The 22675-nt window shown below is 44.4% G+C and overlaps 44 non-coding genes across 44 annotated transcripts; 22 read left to right on the forward strand and 22 right to left on the reverse strand.

Moving 5' to 3' along the window:
• Window positions 1–148: 148 nt before the first annotated feature.
• Trnay-gua lies at window positions 149–237 on the reverse strand. The gene is given in 2 exon segments: window positions 149–184; window positions 201–237. It is a non-coding gene; the product is annotated as a tRNA-Tyr (tRNA).
• A 248-nt stretch (window positions 238–485) lies between these two features.
• Trnaq-cug lies at window positions 486–557 on the forward strand. The gene has a single exon. It is a non-coding gene; the product is annotated as a tRNA-Gln (tRNA).
• A 358-nt stretch (window positions 558–915) lies between these two features.
• On the reverse strand, window positions 916–1004 carry Trnay-gua. Its single transcript is given in 2 exon segments — window positions 916–951; window positions 968–1004. It is a non-coding gene; the product is annotated as a tRNA-Tyr (tRNA).
• A 248-nt stretch (window positions 1005–1252) lies between these two features.
• Window positions 1253–1324, forward strand: Trnaq-cug. The gene has a single exon. It is a non-coding gene; the product is annotated as a tRNA-Gln (tRNA).
• A 358-nt stretch (window positions 1325–1682) lies between these two features.
• Window positions 1683–1771, reverse strand: Trnay-gua. The gene is given in 2 exon segments: window positions 1683–1718; window positions 1735–1771. It is a non-coding gene; the product is annotated as a tRNA-Tyr (tRNA).
• Window positions 1772–2019: 248 nt separating this feature from the next.
• Window positions 2020–2091, forward strand: Trnaq-cug. The gene has a single exon. It is a non-coding gene; the product is annotated as a tRNA-Gln (tRNA).
• A 358-nt stretch (window positions 2092–2449) lies between these two features.
• On the reverse strand, window positions 2450–2538 carry Trnay-gua. Its single transcript is given in 2 exon segments — window positions 2450–2485; window positions 2502–2538. It is a non-coding gene; the product is annotated as a tRNA-Tyr (tRNA).
• Window positions 2539–2786: 248 nt separating this feature from the next.
• On the forward strand, window positions 2787–2858 carry Trnaq-cug. Its single transcript has one exon. It is a non-coding gene; the product is annotated as a tRNA-Gln (tRNA).
• Window positions 2859–3216: 358 nt separating this feature from the next.
• Window positions 3217–3305, reverse strand: Trnay-gua. The gene is given in 2 exon segments: window positions 3217–3252; window positions 3269–3305. It is a non-coding gene; the product is annotated as a tRNA-Tyr (tRNA).
• A 248-nt stretch (window positions 3306–3553) lies between these two features.
• On the forward strand, window positions 3554–3625 carry Trnah-aug. Its single transcript has one exon. It is a non-coding gene; the product is annotated as a tRNA-His (tRNA).
• A 6058-nt stretch (window positions 3626–9683) lies between these two features.
• Window positions 9684–9755, forward strand: Trnaq-cug. The gene has a single exon. It is a non-coding gene; the product is annotated as a tRNA-Gln (tRNA).
• Window positions 9756–10113: 358 nt separating this feature from the next.
• Trnay-gua lies at window positions 10114–10202 on the reverse strand. The gene is given in 2 exon segments: window positions 10114–10149; window positions 10166–10202. It is a non-coding gene; the product is annotated as a tRNA-Tyr (tRNA).
• Window positions 10203–10450: 248 nt separating this feature from the next.
• Trnaq-cug lies at window positions 10451–10522 on the forward strand. Its single transcript has one exon. It is a non-coding gene; the product is annotated as a tRNA-Gln (tRNA).
• A 358-nt stretch (window positions 10523–10880) lies between these two features.
• Window positions 10881–10969, reverse strand: Trnay-gua. The gene is given in 2 exon segments: window positions 10881–10916; window positions 10933–10969. It is a non-coding gene; the product is annotated as a tRNA-Tyr (tRNA).
• A 248-nt stretch (window positions 10970–11217) lies between these two features.
• Trnaq-cug lies at window positions 11218–11289 on the forward strand. Its single transcript has one exon. It is a non-coding gene; the product is annotated as a tRNA-Gln (tRNA).
• Window positions 11290–11647: 358 nt separating this feature from the next.
• On the reverse strand, window positions 11648–11736 carry Trnay-gua. The gene is given in 2 exon segments: window positions 11648–11683; window positions 11700–11736. It is a non-coding gene; the product is annotated as a tRNA-Tyr (tRNA).
• Window positions 11737–11984: 248 nt separating this feature from the next.
• Trnaq-cug lies at window positions 11985–12056 on the forward strand. Its single transcript has one exon. It is a non-coding gene; the product is annotated as a tRNA-Gln (tRNA).
• Window positions 12057–12414: 358 nt separating this feature from the next.
• Trnay-gua lies at window positions 12415–12503 on the reverse strand. Its single transcript is given in 2 exon segments — window positions 12415–12450; window positions 12467–12503. It is a non-coding gene; the product is annotated as a tRNA-Tyr (tRNA).
• A 248-nt stretch (window positions 12504–12751) lies between these two features.
• Window positions 12752–12823, forward strand: Trnaq-cug. Its single transcript has one exon. It is a non-coding gene; the product is annotated as a tRNA-Gln (tRNA).
• A 358-nt stretch (window positions 12824–13181) lies between these two features.
• Trnay-gua lies at window positions 13182–13270 on the reverse strand. Its single transcript is given in 2 exon segments — window positions 13182–13217; window positions 13234–13270. It is a non-coding gene; the product is annotated as a tRNA-Tyr (tRNA).
• A 248-nt stretch (window positions 13271–13518) lies between these two features.
• Window positions 13519–13590, forward strand: Trnaq-cug. Its single transcript has one exon. It is a non-coding gene; the product is annotated as a tRNA-Gln (tRNA).
• A 358-nt stretch (window positions 13591–13948) lies between these two features.
• Window positions 13949–14037, reverse strand: Trnay-gua. Its single transcript is given in 2 exon segments — window positions 13949–13984; window positions 14001–14037. It is a non-coding gene; the product is annotated as a tRNA-Tyr (tRNA).
• A 248-nt stretch (window positions 14038–14285) lies between these two features.
• On the forward strand, window positions 14286–14357 carry Trnaq-cug. The gene has a single exon. It is a non-coding gene; the product is annotated as a tRNA-Gln (tRNA).
• A 358-nt stretch (window positions 14358–14715) lies between these two features.
• Window positions 14716–14804, reverse strand: Trnay-gua. The gene is given in 2 exon segments: window positions 14716–14751; window positions 14768–14804. It is a non-coding gene; the product is annotated as a tRNA-Tyr (tRNA).
• A 248-nt stretch (window positions 14805–15052) lies between these two features.
• Window positions 15053–15124, forward strand: Trnaq-cug. The gene has a single exon. It is a non-coding gene; the product is annotated as a tRNA-Gln (tRNA).
• Window positions 15125–15482: 358 nt separating this feature from the next.
• On the reverse strand, window positions 15483–15571 carry Trnay-gua. The gene is given in 2 exon segments: window positions 15483–15518; window positions 15535–15571. It is a non-coding gene; the product is annotated as a tRNA-Tyr (tRNA).
• Window positions 15572–15819: 248 nt separating this feature from the next.
• Window positions 15820–15891, forward strand: Trnaq-cug. The gene has a single exon. It is a non-coding gene; the product is annotated as a tRNA-Gln (tRNA).
• Window positions 15892–16249: 358 nt separating this feature from the next.
• Trnay-gua lies at window positions 16250–16338 on the reverse strand. The gene is given in 2 exon segments: window positions 16250–16285; window positions 16302–16338. It is a non-coding gene; the product is annotated as a tRNA-Tyr (tRNA).
• Window positions 16339–16586: 248 nt separating this feature from the next.
• Trnaq-cug lies at window positions 16587–16658 on the forward strand. Its single transcript has one exon. It is a non-coding gene; the product is annotated as a tRNA-Gln (tRNA).
• A 358-nt stretch (window positions 16659–17016) lies between these two features.
• Trnay-gua lies at window positions 17017–17105 on the reverse strand. The gene is given in 2 exon segments: window positions 17017–17052; window positions 17069–17105. It is a non-coding gene; the product is annotated as a tRNA-Tyr (tRNA).
• A 248-nt stretch (window positions 17106–17353) lies between these two features.
• On the forward strand, window positions 17354–17425 carry Trnaq-cug. The gene has a single exon. It is a non-coding gene; the product is annotated as a tRNA-Gln (tRNA).
• A 358-nt stretch (window positions 17426–17783) lies between these two features.
• Window positions 17784–17872, reverse strand: Trnay-gua. The gene is given in 2 exon segments: window positions 17784–17819; window positions 17836–17872. It is a non-coding gene; the product is annotated as a tRNA-Tyr (tRNA).
• Window positions 17873–18120: 248 nt separating this feature from the next.
• Window positions 18121–18192, forward strand: Trnaq-cug. The gene has a single exon. It is a non-coding gene; the product is annotated as a tRNA-Gln (tRNA).
• A 358-nt stretch (window positions 18193–18550) lies between these two features.
• On the reverse strand, window positions 18551–18639 carry Trnay-gua. Its single transcript is given in 2 exon segments — window positions 18551–18586; window positions 18603–18639. It is a non-coding gene; the product is annotated as a tRNA-Tyr (tRNA).
• A 248-nt stretch (window positions 18640–18887) lies between these two features.
• Trnaq-cug lies at window positions 18888–18959 on the forward strand. Its single transcript has one exon. It is a non-coding gene; the product is annotated as a tRNA-Gln (tRNA).
• Window positions 18960–19317: 358 nt separating this feature from the next.
• Window positions 19318–19406, reverse strand: Trnay-gua. The gene is given in 2 exon segments: window positions 19318–19353; window positions 19370–19406. It is a non-coding gene; the product is annotated as a tRNA-Tyr (tRNA).
• Window positions 19407–19654: 248 nt separating this feature from the next.
• Trnaq-cug lies at window positions 19655–19726 on the forward strand. Its single transcript has one exon. It is a non-coding gene; the product is annotated as a tRNA-Gln (tRNA).
• Window positions 19727–20084: 358 nt separating this feature from the next.
• On the reverse strand, window positions 20085–20173 carry Trnay-gua. The gene is given in 2 exon segments: window positions 20085–20120; window positions 20137–20173. It is a non-coding gene; the product is annotated as a tRNA-Tyr (tRNA).
• A 248-nt stretch (window positions 20174–20421) lies between these two features.
• On the forward strand, window positions 20422–20493 carry Trnaq-cug. Its single transcript has one exon. It is a non-coding gene; the product is annotated as a tRNA-Gln (tRNA).
• Window positions 20494–20851: 358 nt separating this feature from the next.
• Trnay-gua lies at window positions 20852–20940 on the reverse strand. The gene is given in 2 exon segments: window positions 20852–20887; window positions 20904–20940. It is a non-coding gene; the product is annotated as a tRNA-Tyr (tRNA).
• A 248-nt stretch (window positions 20941–21188) lies between these two features.
• Trnaq-cug lies at window positions 21189–21260 on the forward strand. The gene has a single exon. It is a non-coding gene; the product is annotated as a tRNA-Gln (tRNA).
• A 358-nt stretch (window positions 21261–21618) lies between these two features.
• Trnay-gua lies at window positions 21619–21707 on the reverse strand. The gene is given in 2 exon segments: window positions 21619–21654; window positions 21671–21707. It is a non-coding gene; the product is annotated as a tRNA-Tyr (tRNA).
• Window positions 21708–21955: 248 nt separating this feature from the next.
• On the forward strand, window positions 21956–22027 carry Trnaq-cug. The gene has a single exon. It is a non-coding gene; the product is annotated as a tRNA-Gln (tRNA).
• A 358-nt stretch (window positions 22028–22385) lies between these two features.
• Trnay-gua lies at window positions 22386–22474 on the reverse strand. The gene is given in 2 exon segments: window positions 22386–22421; window positions 22438–22474. It is a non-coding gene; the product is annotated as a tRNA-Tyr (tRNA).
• Window positions 22475–22675: the final 201 nt, after the last annotated feature.

The following is a 22675-nucleotide window of genomic DNA, read 5'->3' on the forward strand; positions in this document are numbered from 1 at the left end:
CCTACGAAGGCTAAGAATCCCATGATTATCAACTAGCTACTAGAAGCTGAGCAAATGAATTTCCTTTAAAATAGGTTTAAAACATAGGGAGGTTCTGACCGAGTGGGCATGCTCTGGAGCCTCTTTGCTCCTGAGATTAGAAAAACAGTCCTCTGGGCCGGATTTGAACCAGCGACCTATGGATAACTGTGAATCTTCCACTACAGTCCACCGCTCTACCAACTGAGCTACCAGAGGCCCTGCATACTTTCTTATTCGTACTGATTGCTTTACGTCCGTCCCTGTCTTTCGTTTCCACACACTGCTACTCAGCGCTGCCATATAGACGCACAGGAAATGCAGTCATCGGCTGCAAGTGCAAACATTGCCCAGATTAAGTTTTATAATGCTCGATCGTGTCAATTATGTTAAAAAATGCAAGTAGGAAGTGTCTGAAGTACGTCAGAACACTGCTAAGTGTATTTACGAGTCCCATTCTCCTGTCTGGTTCCATGGTGTAACGGTTAGCACTCTGGACTCTGAATCCAGCGATCCGAGTTCGAATCTCGGTGGAACCTTCGTTTAGTCTAAATTTTCTGTAATAAGCGTTTCTCGCCGAGGAAGTAACAGCGATAGGCTCAGGGGTGTAGTTTCTACGTTTGTATTAAAAACGAGATGTCTATGAAACGGCTGAATATTGGTGCGACTATGTGACCTATATAGCACATTAAACGAATAATGCCTGTAAGAGCAAGCAATTTTACTATAATTCGAAGAAATATCATTATCCTACGAAGGCTAAGAATCCCATGATTATCAACTAGCTACTAGAAGCTGAGCAAATGAATTTCCTTTAAAATAGGTTTAAAACATAGGGAGGTTCTGACCGAGTGGGCATGCTCTGGAGCCTCTTTGCTCCTGAGATTAGAAAAACAGTCCTCTGGGCCGGATTTGAACCAGCGACCTATGGATAACTGTGAATCTTCCACTACAGTCCACCGCTCTACCAACTGAGCTACCAGAGGCCCTGCATACTTTCTTATTCGTACTGATTGCTTTACGTCCGTCCCTGTCTTTCGTTTCCACACACTGCTACTCAGCGCTGCCATATAGACGCACAGGAAATGCAGTCATCGGCTGCAAGTGCAAACATTGCCCAGATTAAGTTTTATAATGCTCGATCGTGTCAATTATGTTAAAAAATGCAAGTAGGAAGTGTCTGAAGTACGTCAGAACACTGCTAAGTGTATTTACGAGTCCCATTCTCCTATCTGGTTCCATGGTGTAACGGTTAGCACTCTGGACTCTGAATCCAGCGATCCGAGTTCGAATCTCGGTGGAACCTTCGTTTAGTCTAAATTTTCTGTAATAAGCGTTTCTCGCCGAGGAAGTAACAGCGATAGGCTCAGGGGTGTAGTTTCTACGTTTGTATTAAAAACGAGATGTCTATGAAACGGCTGAATATTGGTGCGACTATGTGACCTATATAGCACATTAAACGAGTAATGCCTGTAAGAGCAAGCAATTTTACTATAATTCGAAGAAATATCATTATCCTACGAAGGCTAAGAATCCCATGATTATCAACTAGCTACTAGAAGCTGAGCAAATGAATTTCCTTTAAAATAGGTTTAAAACATAGGGAGGTTCTGACCGAGTGGGCATGCTCTGGAGCCTCTTTGCTCCTGAGATTAGAAAAACAGTCCTCTGGGCCGCATTTGAACCAGCGACCTATGGATAACTGCGAATCTTCCACTACAGTCCACCGCTCTACCAACTGAGCTACCAGAGGCCCTGCATACTTTCTTATTCGTACTGATTGCTTTACGTCCGTCCCTGTCTTTCGTTTCCACACACTGCTACTCAGCGCTGCCATATAGACGCACAGGAAATGCAGTCATCGGCTGCAAGTGCAAACATTGCCCAGATTAAGTTTTATAATGCTCGATCGTGTCAATTATGTTAAAAAATGCAAGTAGGAAGTGTCTGAAGTACGTCAGAACACTGCTAAGTGTATTTACGAGTCCCATTCTCCTGTCTGGTTCCATGGTGTAACGGTTAGCACTCTGGACTCTGAATCCAGCGATCCGAGTTCGAATCTCGGTGGAACCTTCGTTTAGTCTAAATTTTCTGTAATAAGCGTTTCTCGCCGAGGAAGTAACAGCGATAGGCTCAGGGGTGTAGTTTCTACGTTTGTATTAAAAACGAGATGTCTATGAAACGGCTGAATATTGGTGCGACTATGTGACCTATATAGCACATTAAACGAGTAATGCCTGTAAGAGCAAGCAATTTTACTATAATTCGAAGAAATATCATTATCCTACGAAGGCTAAGAATCCCATGATTATCAACTAGCTACTAGAAGCTGAGCAAATGAATTTCCTTTAAAATAGGTTTAAAACATAGGGAGGTTCTGACCGAGTGGGCATGCTCTGGAGCCTCTTTGCTCCTGAGATTAGAAAAACAGTCCTCTGGGCCGGATTTGAACCAGCGACCTATGGATAACTGTGAATCTTCCACTACAGTCCACCGCTCTACCAACTGAGCTACCAGAGGCCCTGCATACTTTCTTATTCGTACTGATTGCTTTACGTCCGTCCCTGTCTTTCGTTTCCACACACTGCTACTCAGCGCTGCCATATAGACGCACAGGAAATGCAGTCATCGGCTGCAAGTGCAAACATTGCCCAGATTAAGTTTTATAATGCTCGATCGTGTCAATTATGTTAAAAAATGCAAGTAGGAAGTGTCTGAAGTACGTCAGAACACTGCTAAGTGTATTTACGAGTCCCATTCTCCTGTCTGGTTCCATGGTGTAACGGTTAGCACTCTGGACTCTGAATCCAGCGATCCGAGTTCGAATCTCGGTGGAACCTTCGTTTAGTCTAAATTTTCTGTGATAAGCGTTTCTCGCCGAGGAAGTAACAGCGATAGGCTCAGGGGTGTAGTTTCTACGTTTGTATTAAAAACGAGATGTCTATGAAACGGCTGAATATTGGTGCGACTATGTGACCTATATAGCACATTAAACGAGTAATGCCTGTAAGAGCAAGCAATTTTACTATAATTCGAAGAAATATCATTATCCTACGAAGGCTAAGAATCCCATGATTATCAACTAGCTACTAGAAGCTGAGCAAATGAATTTCCTTTAAAATAGGTTTAAAACATAGGGAGGTTCTGACCGAGTGGGCATGCTCTGGAGCCTCTTTGCTCCTGAGATTAGAAAAACAGTCCTCTGGGCCGGATTTGAACCAGCGACCTATGGATAACTGTGAATCTTCCACTACAGTCCACCGCTCTACCAACTGAGCTACCAGAGGCCCTCCATACTTTCTTATTCGTACTGATTGCTTTACGTCCGTCCCTGTCTTTCGTTTCCACACACTGCTACTCAGCGCTGCCATATAGACGCACAGGAAATGCAGTCATCGGCTGCAAGTGCAAACATTGCCCAGATTAAGTTTTATAATGCTCGATCGTGTCAATTATGTTAAAAAATGCAAGTAGGAAGTGTCTGAAGTACGTCAGAACACTGCTAAGTGTATTTACGAGTCCCATTCTCCTGTCTGGTTCCATGGTGTAACGGTTAGCACTCTGGACTATGAATCCAGCGATCCGAGTTCGAATCTCGGTGGAACCTTCGTTTAGTCTAAATTTTCTGTAATAAGCGTTTCTCGCCGAGGAAGTAACAGCGATAGGCTCAGGGGTGTAGTTTCTACGTTTGTATTAAAAACGAGATGTCTATGAAACGGCTGAATATTGGTGCGACTATGTGACCTATATAGCACATTAAACGAGTAATGCCTGTAAGAGCAAGCAATTTTACTATAATTCGAAGAAATATCATTATCCTACGAAGGCTAAGAATCCCATGATTATCAACTAGCTACTAGAAGCTGAGCAAATGAATTTCCTTTAAAATAGGTTTAAAACATAGGGAGGTTCTGACCGAGTGGGCATGCTCTGGAGCCTCTTTGCTCCTGAGATTAGAAAAACAGTCCTCTGGGCCGGATTTGAACCAGCGACCTATGGATAACTGTGAATCTTCCACTACAGTCCACCGCTCTACCAACTTTTTTTTTTTTTTTTTGACCAACTTTTTTGTTTTTTTTTTAAATGCCTGCAATTCAGTCTCAGCTCATTATGAGCAAGTGAAAGCGTAATTATTATTCCTCTAACAAATATATCTATTGAAAAAAAAATTATTAAGGAACATCCACAACACAGCCACTTCAAAAGAAGTACACTACTGAAATTAAAATCCTAAAACATGACTATATAATGTAGACTGCTTTGTGAAATAAAGATTTAAAAAAAGAAACACGAAAACTTCAGTCCTCGTGTAGAGAAGAAACATACATAAAGGCGGCAAATCCAGAAACAGTATAAAAGAAAATGGCTCACACAGGTGACCTTAGCCAACACCCTCTCTTTCAAATGTCAGGCTAAGCATATTGGCAAAATCATCTCGGAGGCCTGGCAATCGCAAGCGCTGCCAGTAAGCAGTAAGCATGTACTGCCGAAACGCTAGGTGTCCATCCTCTTCATGACAACTGTTGACAAAATGTACGAAATGGCCAATCAACCACATGACGGTATGGAGCTTCGTTCGCGGAAAAAAGGAAGAATCGGGCCGGACGATGATGTCAATAGTATAAGCGGCTTCAGCAGACCTAGTGACAAAGGCAAGTTGTTTCCTGAGCCAACGCCAATTAGCAAGGTGCCCACAGCAGGTGAATCGATGTTCAAGGGTATCCACGAGACCACACCGAGTACAGGTGTCCGTGTCAGAAAGACCAATACGGTGCAGTCGTACATTGGTGGGAACCAAATTATTTATTACCCTATACCACGTGGACGCCACGGCCATAGAGTGGATCGGCAGACTAACATTCTTCCAGACGTTCCTCCAGGACACAGATGGAGACGCCAGTTCTATTGGATTGGGACCGGCCAGCCCCTCCCAGCGGGCAATCAAGCCCTTGGTCGTTGGCACCGGTCGCCGCAAGAAGACGTCACCGAGATAACTCACCGCAATGTAAAATTCCCGAATGTGTTTCAACTTAAAATTTAGGCGTCCGACATCGACAGGTGGAGCAAGGCTCGCCGGACGCACAACAGTAAAAAGCCTGGATGTAATTGAAGTCACTTCTTGCGTAACAATAAGAGTCGTTCGGCGGACGTACAAAGCAGACGCCTTGCGAGTAATGTCAGAGAGGCCCAAGCCTCCGGAGATACGCGGTTTCGTCATTACCTCGTAACGTAACTTGAATAGATGGCCCTTCCATATAAACCTGCTAGACAATTGGCGCAACCTTTTCGCCACCATCATGGGAAGTGGGAACAGCTGAGCAACATAATAAGCTTTACATAGAACGTAGGTGTCTAAAATTCTGACTTTTTGCAAAATGGTAGCAGAGCGCTGCTCATGGACCATCAGAGCCCCCTGTATCTTCTCGGTGACCGATTTCCAATTGAGAGCCGCCATTTTTAGAGGACACCGATCAATGATAATCCCCAAGGACGTATGGCGATCGACAACAGTGGCCCAAGGGACGTCAGCATCGCGAAATCCTCGAATATCAAGGAACTTACATTTACCCTGATTGAGACGCGCTCCAGAGACATGACAGTATGCATCAACTGCCCCTTTCAACAACGGGATATCATCACGTTGACGGAGGAGAACAACGACATCATCCGCATATGCCTTAACCGAGAGCTTCCCACCAGAGAGGGACATACCCTGAAGCTTGAGAGCAATAGTCCGAAGCAGCGGTTCCAGGGACAATACGAATAAAGACATAGAGAGCGGACTACCCTGAGGCACTCCGCGGCGGATAGCAATGGGCGGCGTCAGCTGCCCATTGACTGACACCCGAGCTGTTATTCCCCTATACAAATTGCCAAGAACACCACGTGATGAAGCGTTAAAACCTATTGTACCTAAAACACGATCTAAAAACACATGACTGACGTGATCAAAAGCCTTATGAAAATCAAGGAAGGCAAAGGCACAATGTACGTTTGTAACCGCCGCAACCGAGACAACATCCCGATATTCGGCTACTGGTGTCAGAATAGATCTATCATGAAAACAACATTGATGTGCACCAATCACACCCCGAAGCAGAGAGGACAACCGGCTATTGAGCGCTCTAGCAGCTGTCTTGTAGTCAAAATTCAGCAATGTGAGCGGACGAAGATTGGCAGCAGATAAACGACCAGAAGACTTCGGAATTAAAACAATTTTCCCTACTTTAAAATCGGCAGGCACATCCATCCCCCTGACAATCTCATTTAAAATCTGCGTAAAAATGCCACCCAAAAGAGGCCAAAAACGGAGATAAAATTCTTTAGGCAGGCCGTCTGGACCCGGCGATTTACTGGACGGAGAGCGAGCAATAAAATCGAAAACCTCATCTACCTGGAACTCCCGGAGAAATTCGCCGTTCGCGTCAGGCGCGATCGTCGCAGTTAGATCCCCAAAGACATCTTCCGAAAGAGACTCACCAGAATCATCGGCAGAATATAGACTAGTGTAATATTGGTGAAGAGCACGAACCATTTCCTCCTGTGCAATAAGCTGTCGCCCATCATCCACCGTAAGAGAAGAGATGAAGGAGCGACGACGACGAGTCTGATGCCTTAGCAGGTGGTACAAGGATGTCAGCTCACCTTCAACAAGAGAGTGAGGTTTCGACTTAACTCGCAGACCATCCATCTGTCGTCGTTTAAGGCTCAAGAGCTTGGCTTTAATACGACGAACATCATGGATCCGCAGAGGAGAGGTACCCGCCGCGTCATATAGTTCACGCAGGACAGAGTAGTAATATTCATACGTGTTCTTAAAATCACGCGCCCTTGCAGCACAGTAAAAAATCAAAGTCTGACGAATCTTGGGCTTGGCAAACGCAGTCCACCAAACCAGCAAGGAGGGGTAACGCGGAACAGAGCGAAGACATTGCTCCCACACGGCACTTATAACATCATCTATAGCACTGTCGGCAAGGTGGGAAACATTTAACATCCACTGGGAACGATAAAGTTTTGCAGGTTGGTGACTAAGATTTACAGTTGCAGTAAAAGCACAATGGTCAGAAAAACTAGTAGGAATAACATCGACAGAAAGAATTTTATCACATAAAAAATCAGATAAATAGAATCTGTCGAGTCTACTGCATGAGGACGCGGTAAAAAACGTATATTTCACCAGGGTTGGATATTTGTGTTCCCAAACATCACGCAGATGCATCGTACGAACTAAGTCATGTAAATCACGGCAATAATTAAAATTGGGGGACTGGTCTTCAGGGCGTAAAACACAATTAAAATCGCCTCCGAGCAGGAGACTCCGAGGACTCTGGCGCAAAAGATAAATAAGCTCTTCTTTATAAAAGCGCGAGCGAGCCACAGTGTGACCCGAACCAGAGGGGGCATACAAAACAACGAGGCGGAGATCAAAAAGACGACAACCAATCCCACGGCCAGAGTCAAGGAATTCAATGTCAGTAATAGGAATGCCCTCTCGAAAGAAAAGAGCAGTTCCTGTTGAATATTCCGGCGCGACATTAAAAACAGTTTGAAATCCAGGTAGAGAGAGATCAGAAAACAACACTTCCTGCAAGAACACTACGTCCGCACAGGCGTCGTAAATAAACTGCCGCAAAGAGGCAATGCGAACGTCGGACTCAATACGGTTAAGATTTAAGGTAAGAAAGGTGTATGCTTGAACCATAGAGAGAAAAGCGAGAAAACAAATCACCTACACCGACGCACCAGCGTCACAGTCCATAGCAGGGGTGACAGAGGCATCCGAGGGAGGGGGACTGCTACCCCGTTCCGCGGATCCCTTACGTTTCGGTTTTTTACGAACAGCATTAACGTTCGGCTGAACGCGTAACTTGCGTCGGCTGACGGGCAAGGAAACTTCAGCCGCCGGTGACGTAGGAGGGTCAAGTTCTGTATCCGACACCACCCGCGCCGGTCCACATGCGGGATCCGGGGTCGCGGGGGGAACATCCGACAAAACGGAATGGTCAACACCTGCACTAACTTCCGGCAAACATGGACTGCACGGAGGCGAAACGTGAGCAGGAAGGTCCGAGGCCGCAGAGTTGGAAGGAAGCGGAGCAGCTCCGCTGGCAGAGGTATGGGGCAGCGAAGCAGGAAGTTGTCGCGGCTCCACTTGTTGTGACATCGAAGTCGGTTCGGAAGACGGCGCCAACAGGCCCGACCGACGACCCGACTCGAGAGAAGCTGCGTCGGAGGCCGGAGGGGCGCCAGCAGCCGCCACCGGAACCGCTACCTCAGGAGGGCAGGGAGCAGCTACAGTACACAGTGGCTCGGAGGATGCCGGTCGCTCGGACTGGGGCATCTCAGGGAGATCCTCATCCGTACTATTTCCATCGTGTGGGCGACGCCTCTTATTATTCAAAAGTGGCACACCCACCTGAGGGACAGACGGAACAACATCAGATTTAGCACGCAAAGGAGGAAATTCTGTATCAGGGGTGCGCAAAACCTGTGGAGGGGCGCTACTACCACTGGACTGTGCTACACCAAGAGCAGAACCACCTGCAACGAGGTCAGCGACCGTTAACTTGCGACGCTGTTCGAGAGAATTTTTTAAAACAAAAACTCTCCGCGGACAGTCGGTACGCACGTGACCACTTTCATTGCACAAAAAACAGGTGCCCACCTGACCACTATATGTTACATGGACACGATATCCACCGATCTGCAGGTGAGATGGAATATTCTGCTTAACGTGCATTTCGACTGAACGAATACCACTGTAACATTGCAGGCGATGTTGGCTTGACCAGCGTTCAAGGCGAATGCTCTTTACATCACCATACTTCTGTAGACCCTCCTTAAGATAGACATTATCCACCTCCGGTGGAAGGTTGTAAACACGAACATTGGTATACGTGATGGAAGCATTGGAAAGCAGCACGGTACTTACAGAATCATCCCGATGCCGAAAGAGAACTTGATGACCATATTTAGAAAGAATTTTATCAACCTGAAGTGGGTCCATAAACTTAACAAAGAAAACATACAGTTCGGTATCAAAATAAGCAGTGTGCACCTGATCCGAATGAACACCAAAGGTATCTACCAACCAATCATGAATCTCAAGAGAACTAGGTTGCACATGGCGGGTTGACTTGTCAAAAGCAAAACTAACTGTAGCCTGACGAGGAATAACCTGGGACGACATTTTCAAAATATGCGGTCGAAACCGCTACACAAAAAACACTGAAATAAGGACAGAAAGTAACACAAGGTACGAAACAACGACGGAGAAACACTCACAGAAGTTGCAACACAACACGTAAACAAAAACGATAGTCCACTATACGTAACGCTACGGCGGAGCGGAAGACTAGGCACGTCCACACTGCACGGCGTCTAAAGCGGAACTGCCAACTGAGCTACCAGAGGCCCTGCATACTTTCTTATTCGTACTGATTGCTTTACGTCCGTCCCTGTCTTTCGTTTCCACACACTGCTACTCAGCGCTGCCATATAGACGCACAGGAAATGCAGTCATCGGCTGCAAGTGCAAACATTGCCCAGATTAAGTTTTATAATGCTCGATCGTGTCAATTATGTTAAAAAATGCAAGTAGGAAGTGTCTGAAGTACGTCAGAACACTGCTAAGTGTATTTACGAGTCCCATTCTCCTGTCTGGTTCCATGGTGTAACGGTTAGCACTCTGGACTCTGAATCCAGCGATCCGAGTTCGAATCTCGGTGGAACCTTCGTTTAGTCTAAATTTTCTGTAATAAGCGTTTCTCGCCGAGGAAGTAACAGCGATAGGCTCAGGGGTGTAGTTTCTACGTTTGTATTAAAAACGAGATGTCTATGAAACGGCTGAATATTGGTGCGACTATGTGACCTATATAGCACATTAAACGAGTAATGCCTGTAAGAGCAAGCAATTTTACTATAATTCGAAGAAATATCATTATCCTACGAAGGCTAAGAATCCCATGATTATCAACTACCTACTAGAAGCTGAGCAAATGAATTTCCTTTAAAATAGGTTTAAAACATAGGGAGGTTCTGACCGAGTGGGCATGCTCTGGAGCCTCTTTGCTCCTGAGATTAGAAAAACAGTCCTCTGGGCCGGATTTGAACCAGCGACCTATGGATAACTGTGAATCTTCCACTACAGTCCACCGCTCTACCAACTGAGCTACCAGAGGCCCTGCATACTTTCTTATTCGTACTGATTGCTTTACGTCCGTCCCTGTCTTTCGTTTCCACACACTGCTACTCAGCGCTGCCATATAGACGCACAGGAAATGCAGTCATCGGCTGCAAGTGCAAACATTGCCCAGATTAAGTTTTATAATGCTCGATCGTGTCAATTATGTTAAAAAATGCAAGTAGGAAGTGTCTGAAGTACGTCAGAACACTGCTAAGTGTATTTACGAGTCCCATTCTCCTGTCTGGTTCCATGGTGTAACGGTTAGCACTCTGGACTCTGAATCCAGCGATCCGAGTTCGAATCTCGGTGGAACCTTCGTTTAGTCTAAATTTTCTGTAATAAGCGTTTCTCGCCGAGGAAGTAACAGCGATAGGCTCAGGGGTGTAGTTTCTACGTTTGTATTAAAAACGAGATGTCTATGAAACGGCTGAATATTGGTGCGACTATGTGACCTATATAGCACATTAAACGAGTAATGCCTGTAAGAGCAAGCAATTTTACTATAATTCGAAGAAATATCATTATCCTACGAAGGCTAAGAATCCCATGATTATCAACTACCTACTAGAAGCTGAGCAAATGAATTTCCTTTAAAATAGGTTTAAAACATAGGGAGGTTCTGACCGAGTGGGCATGCTCTGGAGCCTCTTTGCTCCTGAGATTAGAAAAACAGTCCTCTGGGCCGGATTTGAACCAGCGACCTATGGATAACTGTGAATCTTCCACTACAGTCCACCGCTCTACCAACTGAGCTACCAGAGGCCCTGCATACTTTCTTATTCGTACTGATTGCTTTACGTCCGTCCCTGTCTTTCGTTTCCACACACTGCTACTCAGCGCTGCCATATAGACGCACAGGAAATGCAGTCATCGGCTGCAAGTGCAAACATTGCCCAGATTAAGTTTTATAATGCTCGATCGTGTCAATTATGTTAAAAAATGCAAGTAGGAAGTGTCTGAAGTACGTCAGAACACTGCTAAGTGTATTTACGAGTCCCATTCTCCTGTCTGGTTCCATGGTGTAACGGTTAGCACTCTGGACTCTGAATCCAGCGATCCGAGTTCGAATCTCGGTGGAACCTTCGTTTAGTCTAAATTTTCTGTAATAAGCGTTTCTCGCCGAGGAAGTAACAGCGATAGGCTCAGGGGTGTAGTTTCTACGTTTGTATTAAAAACGAGATGTCTATGAAACGGCTGAATATTGGTGCGACTATGTGACCTATATAGCACATTAAACGAGTAATGCCTGTAAGAGCAAGCAATTTTACTATAATTCGAAGAAATATCATTATCCTACGAAGGCTAAGAATCCCATGATTATCAACTAGCTACTAGAAGCTGAGCAAATGAATTTCCTTTAAAATAGGTTTAAAACATAGGGAGGTTCTGACCGAGTGGGCATGCTCTGGAGCCTCTTTGCTCCTGAGATTAGAAAAACAGTCCTCTGGGCCGGATTTGAACCAGCGACCTATGGATAACTGTGAATCTTCCACTACAGTCCACCGCTCTACCAACTGAGCTACCAGAGGCCCTGCATACTTTCTTATTCGTACTGATTGCTTTACGTCCGTCCCTGTCTTTCGTTTCCACACACTGCTACTCAGCGCTGCCATATAGACGCACAGGAAATGCAGTCATCGGCTGCAAGTGCAAACATTGCCCAGATTAAGTTTTATAATGCTCGATCGTGTCAATTATGTTAAAAAATGCAAGTAGGAAGTGTCTGAAGTACGTCAGAACACTGCTAAGTGTATTTACGAGTCCCATTCTCCTGTCTGGTTCCATGGTGTAACGGTTAGCACTCTGGACTCTGAATCCAGCGATCCGAGTTCGAATCTCGGTGGAACCTTCGTTTAGTCTAAATTTTCTGTAATAAGCGTTTCTCGCCGAGGAAGTAACAGCGATAGGCTCAGGGGTGTAGTTTCTACGTTTGTATTAAAAACGAGATGTCTATGAAACGGCTGAATATTGGTGCGACTATGTGACCTATATAGCACATTAAACGAGTAATGCCTGTAAGAGCAAGCAATTTTACTATAATTCGAAGAAATATCATTATCCTACGAAGGCTAAGAATCCCATGATTATCAACTAGCTACTAGAAGCTGAGCAAATGAATTTCCTTTAAAATAGGTTTAAAACATAGGGAGGTTCTGACCGAGTGGGCATGCTCTGGAGCCTCTTTGCTCCTGAGATTAGAAAAACAGTCCTCTGGGCCGGATTTGAACCAGCGACCTATGGATAACTGTGAATCTTCCACTACAGTCCACCGCTCTACCAACTGAGCTACCAGAGGCCCTGCATACTTTCTTATTCGTACTGATTGCTTTACGTCCGTCCCTGTCTTTCGTTTCCACACACTGCTACTCAGCGCTGCCATATAGACGCACAGGAAATGCAGTCATCGGCTGCAAGTGCAAACATTGCCCAGATTAAGTTTTATAATGCTCGATCGTGTCAATTATGTTAAAAAATGCAAGTAGGAAGTGTCTGAAGTACGTCAGAACACTGCTAAGTGTATTTACGAGTCCCATTCTCCTGTCTGGTTCCATGGTGTAACGGTTAGCACTCTGGACTCTGAATCCAGCGATCCGAGTTCGAATCTCGGTGGAACCTTCGTTTAGTCTAAATTTTCTGTAATAAGCGTTTCTCGCCGAGGAAGTAACAGCGATAGGCTCAGGGGTGTAGTTTCTACGTTTGTATTAAAAACGAGATGTCTATGAAACGGCTGAATATTGGTGCGACTATGTGACCTATATAGCACATTAAACGAGTAATGCCTGTAAGAGCAAGCAATTTTACTATAATTCGAAGAAATATCATTATCCTACGAAGGCTAAGAATCCCATGATTATCAACTACCTACTAGAAGCTGAGCAAATGAATTTCCTTTAAAATAGGTTTAAAACATAGGGAGGTTCTGACCGAGTGGGCATGCTCTGGAGCCTCTTTGCTCCTGAGATTAGAAAAACAGTCCTCTGGGCCGGATTTGAACCAGCGACCTATGGATAACTGTGAATCTTCCACTACAGTCCACCGCTCTACCAACTGAGCTACCAGAGGCCCTGCATACTTTCTTATTCGTACTGATTGCTTTACGTCCGTCCCTGTCTTTCGTTTCCACACACTGCTACTCAGCGCTGCCATATAGACGCACAGGAAATGCAGTCATCGGCTGCAAGTGCAAACATTGCCCAGATTAAGTTTTATAATGCTCGATCGTGTCAATTATGTTAAAAAATGCAAGTAGGAAGTGTCTGAAGTACGTCAGAACACTGCTAAGTGTATTTACGAGTCCCATTCTCCTGTCTGGTTCCATGGTGTAACGGTTAGCACTCTGGACTCTGAATCCAGCGATCCGAGTTCGAATCTCGGTGGAACCTTCGTTTAGTCTAAATTTTCTGTAATAAGCGTTTCTCGCCGAGGAAGTAACAGCGATAGGCTCAGGGGTGTAGTTTCTACGTTTGTATTAAAAACGAGATGTCTATGAAACGGCTGAATATTGGTGCGACTATGTGACCTATATAGCACATTAAACGAGTAATGCCTGTAAGAGCAAGCAATTTTACTATAATTCGAAGAAATATCATTATCCTACGAAGGCTAAGAATCCCATGATTATCAACTAGCTACTAGAAGCTGAGCAAATGAATTTCCTTTAAAATAGGTTTAAAACATAGGGAGGTTCTGACCGAGTGGGCATGCTCTGGAGCCTCTTTGCTCCTGAGATTAGAAAAACAGTCCTCTGGGCCGGATTTGAACCAGCGACCTATGGATAACTGTGAATCTTCCACTACAGTCCACCGCTCTACCAACTGAGCTACCAGAGGCCCTGCATACTTTCTTATTCGTACTGATTGCTTTACGTCCGTCCCTGTCTTTCGTTTCCACACACTGCTACTCAGCGCTGCCATATAGACGCACAGGAAATGCAGTCATCGGCTGCAAGTGCAAACATTGCCCAGATTAAGTTTTATAATGCTCGATCGTGTCAATTATGTTAAAAAATGCAAGTAGGAAGTGTCTGAAGTACGTCAGAACACTGCTAAGTGTATTTACGAGTCCCATTCTCCTGTCTGGTTCCATGGTGTAACGGTTAGCACTCTGGACTCTGAATCCAGCGATCCGAGTTCGAATCTCGGTGGAACCTTCGTTTAGTCTAAATTTTCTGTAATAAGCGTTTCTCGCCGAGGAAGTAACAGCGATAGGCTCAGGGGTGTAGTTTCTACGTTTGTATTAAAAACGAGATGTCTATGAAACGGCTGAATATTGGTGCGACTATGTGACCTATATAGCACATTAAACGAGTAATGCCTGTAAGAGCAAGCAATTTTACTATAATTCGAAGAAATATCATTATCCTACGAAGGCTAAGAATCCCATGATTATCAACTAGCTACTAGAAGCTGAGCAAATGAATTTCCTTTAAAATAGGTTTAAAACATAGGGAGGTTCTGACCGAGTGGGCATGCTCTGGAGCCTCTTTGCTCCTGAGATTAGAAAAACAGTCCTCTGGGCCGGATTTGAACCAGCGACCTATGGATAACTGTGAATCTTCCACTACAGTCCACCGCTCTACCAACTGAGCTACCAGAGGCCCTGCATACTTTCTTATTCGTACTGATTGCTTTACGTCCGTCCCTGTCTTTCGTTTCCACACACTGCTACTCAGCGCTGCCATATAGACGCACAGGAAATGCAGTCATCGGCTGCAAGTGCAAACATTGCCCAGATTAAGTTTTATAATGCTCGATCGTGTCAATTATGTTAAAAAATGCAAGTAGGAAGTGTCTGAAGTACGTCAGAACACTGCTAAGTGTATTTACGAGTCCCATTCTCCTGTCTGGTTCCATGGTGTAACGGTTAGCACTCTGGACTCTGAATCCAGCGATCCGAGTTCGAATCTCGGTGGAACCTTCGTTTAGTCTAAATTTTCTGTAATAAGCGTTTCTCGCCGAGGAAGTAACAGCGATAGGCTCAGGGGTGTAGTTTCTACGTTTGTATTAAAAACGAGATGTCTATGAAACGGCTGAATATTGGTGCGACTATGTGACCTATATAGCACATTAAACGAGTAATGCCTGTAAGAGCAAGCAATTTTACTATAATTCGAAGAAATATCATTATCCTACGAAGGCTAAGAATCCCATGATTATCAACTACCTACTAGAAGCTGAGCAAATGAATTTCCTTTAAAATAGGTTTAAAACATAGGGAGGTTCTGACCGAGTGGGCATGCTCTGGAGCCTCTTTGCTCCTGAGATTAGAAAAACAGTCCTCTGGGCCGGATTTGAACCAGCGACCTATGGATAACTGTGAATCTTCCACTACAGTCCACCGCTCTACCAACTGAGCTACCAGAGGCCCTGCATACTTTCTTATTCGTACTGATTGCTTTACGTCCGTCCCTGTCTTTCGTTTCCACACACTGCTACTCAGCGCTGCCATATAGACGCACAGGAAATGCAGTCATCGGCTGCAAGTGCAAACATTGCCCAGATTAAGTTTTATAATGCTCGATCGTGTCAATTATGTTAAAAAATGCAAGTAGGAAGTGTCTGAAGTACGTCAGAACACTGCTAAGTGTATTTACGAGTCCCATTCTCCTGTCTGGTTCCATGGTGTAACGGTTAGCACTCTGGACTCTGAATCCAGCGATCCGAGTTCGAATCTCGGTGGAACCTTCGTTTAGTCTAAATTTTCTGTAATAAGCGTTTCTCGCCGAGGAAGTAACAGCGATAGGCTCAGGGGTGTAGTTTCTACGTTTGTATTAAAAACGAGATGTCTATGAAACGGCTGAATATTGGTGCGACTATGTGACCTATATAGCACATTAAACGAGTAATGCCTGTAAGAGCAAGCAATTTTACTATAATTCGAAGAAATATCATTATCCTACGAAGGCTAAGAATCCCATGATTATCAACTACCTACTAGAAGCTGAGCAAATGAATTTCCTTTAAAATAGGTTTAAAACATAGGGAGGTTCTGACCGAGTGGGCATGCTCTGGAGCCTCTTTGCTCCTGAGATTAGAAAAACAGTCCTCTGGGCCGGATTTGAACCAGCGACCTATGGATAACTGTGAATCTTCCACTACAGTCCACCGCTCTACCAACTGAGCTACCAGAGGCCCTGCATACTTTCTTATTCGTACTGATTGCTTTACGTCCGTCCCTGTCTTTCGTTTCCACACACTGCTACTCAGCGCTGCCATATAGACGCACAGGAAATGCAGTCATCGGCTGCAAGTGCAAACATTGCCCAGATTAAGTTTTATAATGCTCGATCGTGTCAATTATGTTAAAAAATGCAAGTAGGAAGTGTCTGAAGTACGTCAGAACACTGCTAAGTGTATTTACGAGTCCCATTCTCCTGTCTGGTTCCATGGTGTAACGGTTAGCACTCTGGACTCTGAATCCAGCGATCCGAGTTCGAATCTCGGTGGAACCTTCGTTTAGTCTAAATTTTCTGTAATAAGCGTTTCTCGCCGAGGAAGTAACAGCGATAGGCTCAGGGGTGTAGTTTCTACGTTTGTATTAAAAACGAGATGTCTATGAAACGGCTGAATATTGGTGCGACTATGTGACCTATATAGCACATTAAACGAGTAATGCCTGTAAGAGCAAGCAATTTTACTATAATTCGAAGAAATATCATTATCCTACGAAGGCTAAGAATCCCATGATTATCAACTAGCTACTAGAAGCTGAGCAAATGAATTTCCTTTAAAATAGGTTTAAAACATAGGGAGGTTCTGACCGAGTGGGCATGCTCTGGAGCCTCTTTGCTCCTGAGATTAGAAAAACAGTCCTCTGGGCCGGATTTGAACCAGCGACCTATGGATAACTGTGAATCTTCCACTACAGTCCACCGCTCTACCAACTGAGCTACCAGAGGCCCTGCATACTTTCTTATTCGTACTGATTGCTTTACGTCCGTCCCTGTCTTTCGTTTCCACACACTGCTACTCAGCGCTGCCATATAGACGCACAGGAAATGCAGTCATCGGCTGCAAGTGCAAACATTGCCCAGATTAAGTTTTATAATGCTCGATCGTGTCAATTATGTTAAAAAATGCAAGTAGGAAGTGTCTGAAGTACGTCAGAACACTGCTAAGTGTATTTACGAGTCCCATTCTCCTGTCTGGTTCCATGGTGTAACGGTTAGCACTCTGGACTCTGAATCCAGCGATCCGAGTTCGAATCTCGGTGGAACCTTCGTTTAGTCTAAATTTTCTGTAATAAGCGTTTCTCGCCGAGGAAGTAACAGCGATAGGCTCAGGGGTGTAGTTTCTACGTTTGTATTAAAAACGAGATGTCTATGAAACGGCTGAATATTGGTGCGACTATGTGACCTATATAGCACATTAAACGAGTAATGCCTGTAAGAGCAAGCAATTTTACTATAATTCGAAGAAATATCATTATCCTACGAAGGCTAAGAATCCCATGATTATCAACTAGCTACTAGAAGCTGAGCAAATGAATTTCCTTTAAAATAGGTTTAAAACATAGGGAGGTTCTGACCGAGTGGGCATGCTCTGGAGCCTCTTTGCTCCTGAGATTAGAAAAACAGTCCTCTGGGCCGGATTTGAACCAGCGACCTATGGATAACTGTGAATCTTCCACTACAGTCCACCGCTCTACCAACTGAGCTACCAGAGGCCCTGCATACTTTCTTATTCGTACTGATTGCTTTACGTCCGTCCCTGTCTTTCGTTTCCACACACTGCTACTCAGCGCTGCCATATAGACGCACAGGAAATGCAGTCATCGGCTGCAAGTGCAAACATTGCCCAGATTAAGTTTTATAATGCTCGATCGTGTCAATTATGTTAAAAAATGCAAGTAGGAAGTGTCTGAAGTACGTCAGAACACTGCTAAGTGTATTTACGAGTCCCATTCTCCTGTCTGGTTCCATGGTGTAACGGTTAGCACTCTGGACTCTGAATCCAGCGATCCGAGTTCGAATCTCGGTGGAACCTTCGTTTAGTCTAAATTTTCTGTAATAAGCGTTTCTCGCCGAGGAAGTAACAGCGATAGGCTCAGGGGTGTAGTTTCTACGTTTGTATTAAAAACGAGATGTCTATGAAACGGCTGAATATTGGTGCGACTATGTGACCTATATAGCACATTAAACGAGTAATGCCTGTAAGAGCAAGCAATTTTACTATAATTCGAAGAAATATCATTATCCTACGAAGGCTAAGAATCCCATGATTATCAACTAGCTACTAGAAGCTGAGCAAATGAATTTCCTTTAAAATAGGTTTAAAACGTAGGGAGGTTCTGACCGAGTGGGCATGCTCTGGAGCCTCTTTGCTCCTGAGATTAGAAAAACAGTCCTCTGGGCCGGATTTGAACCAGCGACCTATGGATAACTGTGAATCTTCCACTACAGTCCACCGCTCTACCAACTGAGCTACCAGAGGCCCTGCATACTTTCTTATTCGTACTGATTGCTTTACGTCCGTCCCTGTCTTTCGTTTCCACACACTGCTACTCAGCGCTGCCATATAGACGCACAGGAAATGCAGTCATCGGCTGCAAGTGCAAACATTGCCCAGATTAAGTTTTATAATGCTCGATCGTGTCAATTATGTTAAAAAATGCAAGTAGGAAGTGTCTGAAGTACGTCAGAACACTGCTAAGTGTATTTACGAGTCCCATTCTCCTGTCTGGTTCCATGGTGTAACGGTTAGCACTCTGGACTCTGAATCCAGCGATCCGAGTTCGAATCTCGGTGGAACCTTCGTTTAGTCTAAATTTTCTGTAATAAGCGTTTCTCGCCGAGGAAGTAACAGCGATAGGCTCAGGGGTGTAGTTTCTACGTTTGTATTAAAAACGAGATGTCTATGAAACGGCTGAATATTGGTGCGACTATGTGACCTATATAGCACATTAAACGAGTAATGCCTGTAAGAGCAAGCAATTTTACTATAATTCGAAGAAATATCATTATCCTACGAAGGCTAAGAATCCCATGATTATCAACTAGCTACTAGAAGCTGAGCAAATGAATTTCCTTTAAAATAGGTTTAAAACATAGGGAGGTTCTGACCGAGTGGGCATGCTCTGGAGCCTCTTTGCTCCTGAGATTAGAAAAACAGTCCTCTGGGCCGGATTTGAACCAGCGACCTATGGATAACTGTGAATCTTCCACTACAGTCCACCGCTCTACCAACTGAGCTACCAGAGGCCCTGCATACTTTCTTATTCGTACTGATTGCTTTACGTCCGTCCCTGTCTTTCGTTTCCACACACTGCTACTCAGCGCTGCCATATAGACGCACAGGAAATGCAGTCATCGGCTGCAAGTGCAAACATTGCCCAGATTAAGTTTTATAATGCTCGATCGTGTCAATTATGTTAAAAAATGCAAGTAGGAAGTGTCTGAAGTACGTCAGAACACTGCTAAGTGTATTTACGAGTCCCATTCTCCTGTCTGGTTCCATGGTGTAACGGTTAGCACTCTGGACTCTGAATCCAGCGATCCGAGTTCGAATCTCGGTGGAACCTTCGTTTAGTCTAAATTTTCTGTAATAAGCGTTTCTCGCCGAGGAAGTAACAGCGATAGGCTCAGGGGTGTAGTTTCTACGTTTGTATTAAAAACGAGATGTCTATGAAACGGCTGAATATTGGTGCGACTATGTGACCTATATAGCACATTAAACGAGTAATGCCTGTAAGAGCAAGCAATTTTACTATAATTCGAAGAAATATCATTATCCTACGAAGGCTAAGAATCCCATGATTATCAACTAGCTACTAGAAGCTGAGCAAATGAATTTCCTTTAAAATAGGTTTAAAACATAGGGAGGTTCTGACCGAGTGGGCATGCTCTGGAGCCTCTTTGCTCCTGAGATTAGAAAAACAGTCCTCTGGGCCGGATTTGAACCAGCGACCTATGGATAACTGTGAATCTTCCACTACAGTCCACCGCTCTACCAACTGAGCTACCAGAGGCCCTGCATACTTTCTTATTCGTACTGATTGCTTTACGTCCGTCCCTGTCTTTCGTTTCCACACACTGCTACTCAGCGCTGCCATATAGACGCACAGGAAATGCAGTCATCGGCTGCAAGTGCAAACATTGCCCAGATTAAGTTTTATAATGCTCGATCGTGTCAATTATGTTAAAAAATGCAAGTAGGAAGTGTCTGAAGTACGTCAGAACACTGCTAAGTGTATTTACGAGTCCCATTCTCCTGTCTGGTTCCATGGTGTAACGGTTAGCACTCTGGACTCTGAATCCAGCGATCCGAGTTCGAATCTCGGTGGAACCTTCGTTTAGTCTAAATTTTCTGTAATAAGCGTTTCTCGCCGAGGAAGTAACAGCGATAGGCTCAGGGGTGTAGTTTCTACGTTTGTATTAAAAACGAGATGTCTATGAAACGGCTGAATATTGGTGCGACTATGTGACCTATATAGCACATTAAACGAGTAATGCCTGTAAGAGCAAGCAATTTTACTATAATTCGAAGAAATATCATTATCCTACGAAGGCTAAGAATCCCATGATTATCAACTAGCTACTAGAAGCTGAGCAAATGAATTTCCTTTAAAATAGGTTTAAAACATAGGGAGGTTCTGACCGACTGGGCATGCTCTGGAGCCTCTTTGCTCCTGAGATTAGAAAAACAGTCCTCTGGGCCGGATTTGAACCAGCGACCTATGGATAACTGTGAATCTTCCACTACAGTCCACCGCTCTACCAACTGAGCTACCAGAGGCCCTGCATACTTTCTTATTCGTACTGATTGCTTTACGTCCGTCCCTGTCTTTCGTTTCCACACACTGCTACTCAGCGCTGCCATATAGACGCACAGGAAATGCAGTCATCGGCTGCAAGTGCAAACATTGCCCAGATTAAGTTTTATAATGCTCGATCGTGTCAATTATGTTAAAAAATGCAAGTAGGAAGTGTCTGAAGTACGTCAGAACACTGCTAAGTGTATTTACGAGTCCCATTCTCCTGTCTGGTTCCATGGTGTAACGGTTAGCACTCTGGACTCTGAATCCAGCGATCCGAGTTCGAATCTCGGTGGAACCTTCGTTTAGTCTAAATTTTCTGTAATAAGCGTTTCTCGCCGAGGAAGTAACAGCGATAGGCTCAGGGGTGTAGTTTCTACGTTTGTATTAAAAGCGAGATGTCTATGAAACGGCTGAATATTGGTGCGACTATGTGACCTATATAGCACATTAAACGAGTAATGCCTGTAAGAGCAAGCAATTTTACTATAATTCGAAGAAATATCATTATCCTACGAAGGCTAAGAATCCCATGATTATCAACTAGCTACTAGAAGCTGAGCAAATGAATTTCCTTTAAAATAGGTTTAAAACATAGGGAGGTTCTGACCGAGTGGGCATGCTCTGGAGCCTCTTTGCTCCTGAGATTAGAAAAACAGTCCTCTGGGCCGGATTTGAACCAGCGACCTATGGATAACTGTGAATCTTCCACTACAGTCCACCGCTCTACCAACTGAGCTACCAGAGGCCCTGCATACTTTCTTATTCGTACTGATTGCTTTACGTCCGTCCCTGTCTTTCGTTTCCACACACTGCTACTCAGCGCTGCCATATAGACGCACAGGAAATGCAGTCATCGGCTGCAAGTGCAAACATTGCCCAGATTAAGTTTTATAATGCTCGATCGTGTCAATTATGTTAAAAAATGCAAGTAGGAAGTGTCTGAAGTACGTCAGAACACTGCTAAGTGTATTTACGAGTCCCATTCTCCTGTCTGGTTCCATGGTGTAACGGTTAGCACTCTGGACTCTGAATCCAGCGATCCGAGTTCGAATCTCGGTGGAACCTTCGTTTAGTCTAAATTTTCTGTAATAAGCGTTTCTCGCCGAGGAAGTAACAGCGATAGGCTCAGGGGTGTAGTTTCTACGTTTGTATTAAAAACGAGATGTCTATGAAACGGCTGAATATTGGTGCGACTATGTGACCTATATAGCACATTAAACGAGTAATGCCTGTAAGAGCAAGCAATTTTACTATAATTCGAAGAAATATCATTATCCTACGAAGGCTAAGAATCCCATGATTATCAACTAGCTACTAGAAGCTGAGCAAATGAATTTCCTTTAAAATAGGTTTAAAACATAGGGAGGTTCTGACCGAGTGGGCATGCTCTGGAGCCTCTTTGCTCCTGAGATTAGAAAAACAGTCCTCTGGGCCGGATTTGAACCAGCGACCTATGGATAACTGTGAATCTTCCACTACAGTCCACCGCTCTACCAACTGAGCTACCAGAGGCCCTGCATACTTTCTTATTCGTACTGATTGCTTTACGTCCGTCCCTGTCTTTCGTTTCCACACACTGCTACTCAGCGCTGCCATATAGACGCACAGGAAATGCAGTCATCGGCTGCAAGTGCAAACATTGCCCAGATTAAGTTTTATAATGCTCGATCGTGTCAATTATGTTAAAAAATGCAAGTAGGAAGTGTCTGAAGT

The sequence above is a fragment of the Schistocerca piceifrons genome, chromosome 2 (genome assembly GCF_021461385.2).
Source record: "Schistocerca piceifrons isolate TAMUIC-IGC-003096 chromosome 2, iqSchPice1.1, whole genome shotgun sequence".
Taxonomy (NCBI): Eukaryota; Metazoa; Arthropoda; class Insecta; order Orthoptera; family Acrididae; genus Schistocerca; species Schistocerca piceifrons.